Source organism: Neltuma alba, unplaced genomic scaffold (assembly GCF_004799145.2).
Source record: "Neltuma alba isolate B1F8T4 unplaced genomic scaffold, ASM479914v2 tig00012089_pilon, whole genome shotgun sequence".
Classification (NCBI taxonomy): Eukaryota; Viridiplantae; Streptophyta; class Magnoliopsida; order Fabales; family Fabaceae; genus Neltuma; species Neltuma alba.
Genome location: NW_021636647.1, coordinates 24,129 through 31,438, shown reverse-complemented (window position 1 = coordinate 31,438; position 7,310 = coordinate 24,129). Strand labels below are relative to the sequence as shown.

The window sequence follows — 7,310 nt, the reverse complement described above, 5'->3', positions numbered from 1 at the left end:
AATTTGATAAACTGACGTGAGGGGATGCACCTAAAGGAGTGACCTTACGGTCCTTACGCATATAAATACCATGGCAACTCAATCCTTGTTCGCACACCGAAGAATCAACCATGAACTCCTTCGTTTATTATTCTGTCATTTCTCTTACTTCCCTCTTCACTCTCAAGTTCCTCCTCCAAAGATGGAGGTTCAGAAATATCCCTCCGACGCCGCCTGGTCTTCCGGTGATCGGCAACCTCCACCAACTCAAGAAACCACTCCATCGCCATTTCATCGCCTTTCGCAACGCTATGGTAAAATGTTTTCCCTTTGGTTTGGCTCTCGTTTGATTGTGGTTGTCACATCGCCTTCTGCTGTTCAAGAATGCTTCACTACTAATGACATCGCATTGGCAAACCGGCCGCGCCTGATCAACGGAAAGTACATCGGTTACAACTACACCACCATATCGTTCACCAGCTACTACGGCGACCACTGGCGTAACCTCCGCCGCATCATGATGGTTGAGATCCTCTCCACGCATCGTCTCAACCATTTCTTGGAAACGAGAAAAGACGAGATGATGCGGCTTGTACGAAAGCTAGCCCATGATTCCTCCAAGGGTTTTACGAAGGTGGAACTTAAATCCAAGTTTTTAGAGATGACGTTTAACATTATCATGAGAATGGTATGTGGGAAAAGGTACTTGGGAGATGACATTGATGCGGCGGATGTGGAAGAGGCAAGGAAGTTTCAGACCATCTTAAAAGAGTTGCCGAGATTAGGAGGAGCAAACAACCTGGAGACTTTTTTCCCATATTGAGGTGGTTTGATTATGACAACTTGGAGAAGAAGCTCAAGAGTTTTTCTGGAAGAGTCGATGAGTTTTTGCAAGGACTCATTAATCGACGTCGAAATGCGAGCAATACAACAAATACTATGGTTGATCATCTCTTGAGCTTACAAGAGTCACATCCAGAGTACTACACGGATCAAATCATCAAGGGGCTGATTTGAAGTATAACCCTAATTTCCCTTTGCTACCAGTTTTATCTCTTTGGCTTTGCTTTCATAGTGCTTGTAACCTTCGTTTAAAAATTATTTGTTAATGATAGCATTAACTGATTAAGCATATATATATATATATATATATATATATATATTGAAGTTATGAACAAAGAGAACGAATTCAAGATATTGGGAGTGTGGGCTGGTGGTGTGTGCTGCCTGATAACACCGACCCAACCAGTCATATTTGGCTTGGTGGAGTCAAGCTAGAGCTTAACTCAAAAAACAAAGGGTGAACAAAAAAAAGCATTTTATTCTTACATTTTAAATGAACTCCACCTGCAAACTTGATGGGAACAAACGTATGTTACTCAGGGAAAATAGTTGTATTGGGTTAATTTCTAGCTAGACTAGACTGATTGATAGGAACATTGGGTGTTAACACAGGCAAATTGTTGTCCTGGTTAATTTCTAGCTAGACTAGATGCGTTGATCCCTGGCCCATACAAGCAAGCCCAATAAAAAGACGGGGGAGTTTAAAAAATGTTGATATTGATTATATCACTAACAATTATTGATCATGCTGATTCAACTTGACAGGTTATGATTATGGCTGGAACAGAGACATCGGCCGTGACTTTGGAATGGGCACTGTCTTGTTTATTAAACAATCCCAAGGCATTGAAAAAGCACAACAAGAAATAGACACATACACAGGGCAGAACGATTAATAGAAGAGCAGGATATTTCAAAGTTGCCATACTTGCAAAATGTTCTCTGAAACAATGCGGCTGCATCCTGTAGTACCATTGTTGGTTCCTCGTGAGGTTTCAAAAGATTGCACCATCGGAGGATATAGTGTCCCACGCAACACTATAGTGTTAGTCAATGCTTGGGCAATCCACAGAGACCCCCAACTATGGAGTGATCCCACAAGTTTCAAGCCTGAAAGGTTTGAGAGAGAAGGGAAGCTGACAAGATAATTCCATTTGGAATGGGAAGGCGTGCATGCCCCGGAGCAGGCTTAGCTCAACGACGACAGTTGGCGTGACTTTGGGTTGGTTGATTCAATGCTTTGAATGGAGCGAACAGGTGAGGAAGAAGATTGATATGACAGAAGCATCAGGAATCACCATGTCAAAGGTTGTTCCTTTAGAAGCCACGTGTAAAGGACGTCATCCAACTATCACAATGTATTTTTAATGAAGGAATGATATTTCGCAGTGAAATTATGGAAGATCCATGTCACAAATAAAGTGCTATTTTAGCATTTAGTACGAATATTCTGCGGATGTCACAGGTCATGAATGGGAAAGTCTATATGCACGATCCCAACTAAAACTCCAATAAGTGGCAATAAGCCGCGAGTTTTAATTCATATGTTGTTTCTTCTTCTAGATATGCAGATGCTTTCATTGTAGCTTCTTATATTTCATGTCATGTAATGAAAATTCTACATGGAGATTTTACTATTATTAGACACTGATCTTGACCAGCACGCGTCCCACCAAATATTTTGTGATGGCAAAAGGTCAAAGTGGTATTTTTTGTTAAAATAATACTCTGAAATGATGTGTTCATCAATAAAAAAAAAAAAAAAACGTCTAAAAGAAGTATCTACTCAATATTCATAAACTAATAACAATAGCGTTCATTTCTAAGACTATGTGCGCGGGAATTATATCTCATTCAAGCTGAACTTAAATCATTTGATCAATTTCAGCTATAAAGAATTGGTTACTATAAAATTAAACCAGCTAATTTACATGAAGCATCAATCAATATAGCTGGATAGGTTTATGTATAATATTACGCGTAAAAGGTCCTCACTCCTCGGAGTCGGCTCAGAAAGCTGATGGGGTAAAAAAAAGCCGCTAAAGAGCCTAAAAAAACAAGTATAATAATACTATTTAAAATGATTTTTTAATCATTAAAAAATATAAAAGGTCTAATAGATCATGCTCTCACTATTCAGAGCTAACAATATTGACGCTATTGATTCCTCAAAATTTTGAATCAGGACTGGTCATATCTATTTTTTCGTCAAGCTAAAATTATATATAATCATTATTTCAATTTTAGTTATAAATAATTTAAAGTTTTAACAATATAAAATCTTTATTTGTAAAATTTAGGGAGAATCCAAAAAAATACTTTTAATTTAAAAACTTTAAATCAGCCTTATTTACTACATTTTAATAATAATTAATAATATTTAAAAAGTAAATGACAATATATTTTTATAGTCATTATTGATTTGTGATTTTAAAATCCTAAAGATATTTTTTGAAAAATTTATCCGTACGTGGAAAACGGGGGAGCCTGCAGCTCCGAATGCTTACTTTTCGAATCAAAACCAAGATGTTCACTATATATGTATGGTCAAAGTCAAACTTTCGACAACATGATCATCAAATCTTCGCCGCGCCGCAACGCTGTCGAATACAAAAAGAGACGTCAAAATATCTTATCCTACCCCACACACGTGTGTATATATACTGCCAGCTCAATGCATATTGCCCACAGATTGATTTGTACCAAGACCGAGAGATGACCATGGAAGATAACTTGATCTATTATTCTGCTCTGTGCCTTGTTTTTCTGATCACTTTAAAGCTCTTCTTCCAAACAAGATCACGATTCAAAAACCTCCCTCCAGCTCCGCCCTCTCTTCCGATACTGGGCAACCTCCTGCAACTAAAACAACCTCTTCATAGCCACCTCCACTCCCTTTCTCAAAAATATGGCCCTATTTTTCTCTCCGTTTCGGCTCTCTTTTTGCTGTCATCGTTTCATCTCCATCCGCCGTTGAAGAGTGTTTCACTAAAAACGACGTCATCCTTGCCAACCGTGTTAGCACCCACAAGACCAAGTACATCGCTTACAATAACACCATCCTTATTACATCTTCCTACGGTGACCACTGGCGCAACTTACGCCGTATAAGTTCTCTCGAGATCCTCTCAACGCACCGTATCAACTCATTCTCGAATCTCCGAATCGATGAGACCAAGCTATTGCTACGCAAGCTATCTCGCGAGTCTCGCAAAGACTTCGCCAAAGTTGAGCTGCGATCGATGTTTTCAGATCTGACCTTTAACACCATTATGAGAATGGTTGCCGGAAAACGGTATTACGGCGATCAATCCGATTTGACGAACATGGAGGAAGCGAAGCGGTTTAGAGACGTCATGCAGGAGATCTTATCCTTTAGTTTGGGAACAAAGGATTCAAACCTGGGGATTTCTTGCCTCTGTTCCGGTGGATTGATTACAATGGCTACCAAAAGAGACTCCGAAGGGTTGGAAAGACGTTGGATGAGCTGTTGCAAGGGCTCGTCGACGAGCACCGGCATAAGAAGGAAGGACTGGAAAGCACAAACACTTTGATAGATCATTTACTCACGTCACAAGAATCAGAACCTGATTATTACTCTGACGAAATTATCAAAGGCCTTATTATGGTTAGTTTTGCAGTTTGTACCATGTGGGTCACTAAATTTGGCTTGGGTTTGTTTTCTTGGTTATATCTTTTGTTGATTAATTATAAATAAATTGTTTTGCAGGTGTTGATAATAGCAGGAACGGACACTTCAGCAATCACGTTGGAATGGGCAATGTCATATCTGTTGAACCATCCAGATGTGTTGGAAAAAGCAAGGATTGAACTGGAAGCTCAGGTTGGAGAAGAGCGGCTTGTAGAGGAAGCCGATCTCACCAAACTATCATACCTTAAGTGCATCATCTCCGAGACTCTGCGACTGAGCCCGGCAGCCCCAATGCTCATACCCCACGCGGCTTCTGATGATTGCTCCGTTGGGGGTTATGATGTGCCACGTGGTACCATGTTGCTTGTGAATGCATGGGCCATCCACAGGGACCCCGATCTGTGGACTGATCCGTTGAGCTTTAAGCCGGAGAGGTTTGAAACTGAGGAAGGAAAGGACCGTAAGCTGATAGCTTTTGGAATGGGGAGGAGGGCCTGTCCAGGAGCAGGCTTGGCCCAACGAACTGTGGGGTTGACTTTAGCATCGCTGATTCAATGCTTTGACTGGAAAAGGGTCAGCGAAGAAAAATTGACATGACTGAGAGAGGTGGAACCCTGATGCCCAAGGCCATTTCATTGGAAGCTCAATGCAAAGCGCGTTCGATCATCAACAAGATTATATTGCAGCCTTAGATAATAGTCAAAGTTTTTGTTTTTTTTTGCCAGAATAGTCTAAGTTCTTTAAGGTTATGGGTATTGTTTAAATTATTTAGGACGATTGGTAATAATTTTTTGGCATAAACATTATCTTGAAGAGTGTTTTTGTCATTGTTAAAATGCATTGAGACGTGCCAAAATTAGGAATAAAGTGAAAAAGCAGCAGAAAATCATTAGATCAAGCATGATAGTGTCCTTCAAAAATAATCCAACTGCTTTACAGATAAAGCACGCAGAAAGAACTGTTGCATTGAAGTCTGATATTTTCTGGGCACACAAAATCTCCTCAAGCTCACGTGGCCTGATGAATTTATGCATAAAATATAAATGTACGTGAAGAAGTGTGTCATCAGTATCTTAATCGAAATCTGAGAATACAGTTGTTAAGAGGTCTAGAAATGTTACCAATTAAAACAATACTAAAATATTTTAATCTGTAACACCAAAAAGCCGTGGCAAAATAATCTGAAAAATAAAACTGTTGATCCTTACTAAAATATGAGAAGTGTAATAAATCATACTCTTTCGGTCATTAATATAGGATTTAGTTAACCAATTTGAGTATATTAAGAATATATGTTAATTAAATTAGTTAATATGGTATACTCTTTCCAAAACACTCTACAAACATCTTCCTTAATTTTTTCCTGTGCTCTCACTTTTACTTGATTATGATTGAAAAAATATCAATAGAGTTAATTTAAAAAAAATTGATAAATACGTAAAATAATCTCATATACAGGATTGACATCAACTCTTTAATTATATTCTATAGGTAAGTACTATTTAATTTTAATGTTGAATCATGCATGGCAGCATCTTATCTTTAGGTATGATATAAAACAAAACTGAGACCACAATAGGGTTACATAGTTATCTTTATAAGTCTTAAGATGTGATGGGCTTTGCTAGCCCAAACTTGTTAATGAGTACAATCAGTGGGGGTTTTTTGGGCGTTTGGCCTCTTTGCACCAAAACAATATGAGACCGTGAAACTCCAGAGGCTAGCTATTAACTAGAGTTGATAATACGGGCTGATAGTACAGATACAAGGCCATCCGCAGAAGTACTGCACCTTGTGCCAGCCTCAAGCCTGCCGGCCCGCTTAATATTTTTTTAAAAAAATTATTAATATTTGTTAAGTGAGCTTTTTGAAATTTTAATTGGACTTAGAGTTTTAAACTTGATAGTGGGTTCTCCTTACAATGGCATTGTTGCTGGTGGCGGTACTCTTTCCTCTGCAGTTTTCTAGTGAAAAGATGACGGGGGCGCTGGAATCCTTGACTGCGGCGGTGCAGCTCCCCTCTAATCTTTGCTTGGGTTAGGCTCTTTTGGGGGTTCTTTTGTTTGTAGTGTTTGGGTTCTTTTCCTGTAGACTTTTGTGGGCTTTGTACCTCTCTTTTTATCTAATGAAATTACTATATTTTGATCAAAAAAAAAACTTGAGTAGTGGTTGTAATAAAATAATATGAGGATTAATTTATAATTTGAGAAGATATTTTAGAAATTCTAACACATTTTTTCTAAATAATTAATTTAACTATTTTTCTTATCCAAATTACTTAACTAAATCTTTTATGTGTATATCACATATGCAATTATATGAATGAAGAGATATCAATGTGAAATTTGAGGGTCAAAATCCTACAACCATATTGTATGATATATTGAAAATTGTATAAAAAATTTAAAAAAAGAAAAGAAAAAAAAAGGGGACTAGCCCACAACGGAGTGGGTTGAAAATGGTGCGGGCTGGAGTAGCCCACACCCTGGTGGGTTGGCATTTTACCAACCCTAGCCTGCCACTTTTACGGGCTAGAGGGTTGGGCCTGCGGGCCCAATCTACATTATTGGCTCTATTATTAACTTTGGGATAATTTGACGGAACACAACACGCACACATGGTCAATAACGCTAAAAGCATCGGCAATAACAAACTAATAGTTGAAGTAGTAAGTGGTTTTATCCTATAAAAAGGAGAATATAAATTTGAATGTCAAAAAAGCATACTTATTGAGAAAAATAAATTTTTTTGCATTTTAAACCTTGAAAAGAAAATTGCTTGATCAAATTAAAAAAATCTTTAAAGCATTAGATCCCATATGGAGTCAATGCTCTCC

The 7,310-nt window shown here is 38.2% G+C and overlaps 2 pseudogenes; both read left to right on the top strand.

Moving 5' to 3' along the window:
* The first annotated feature begins 110 nt into the window (after positions 1-110).
* Positions 111-2,190, top strand: LOC114722326 (cytochrome P450 81E8-like; annotated as a pseudogene).
* Positions 2,191-3,537: 1,347 nt separating this feature from the next.
* LOC114722325 (cytochrome P450 81E8-like) lies at positions 3,538-5,166 on the top strand (annotated as a pseudogene).
* The last annotated feature ends 2,144 nt before the right edge of the window (positions 5,167-7,310 follow it).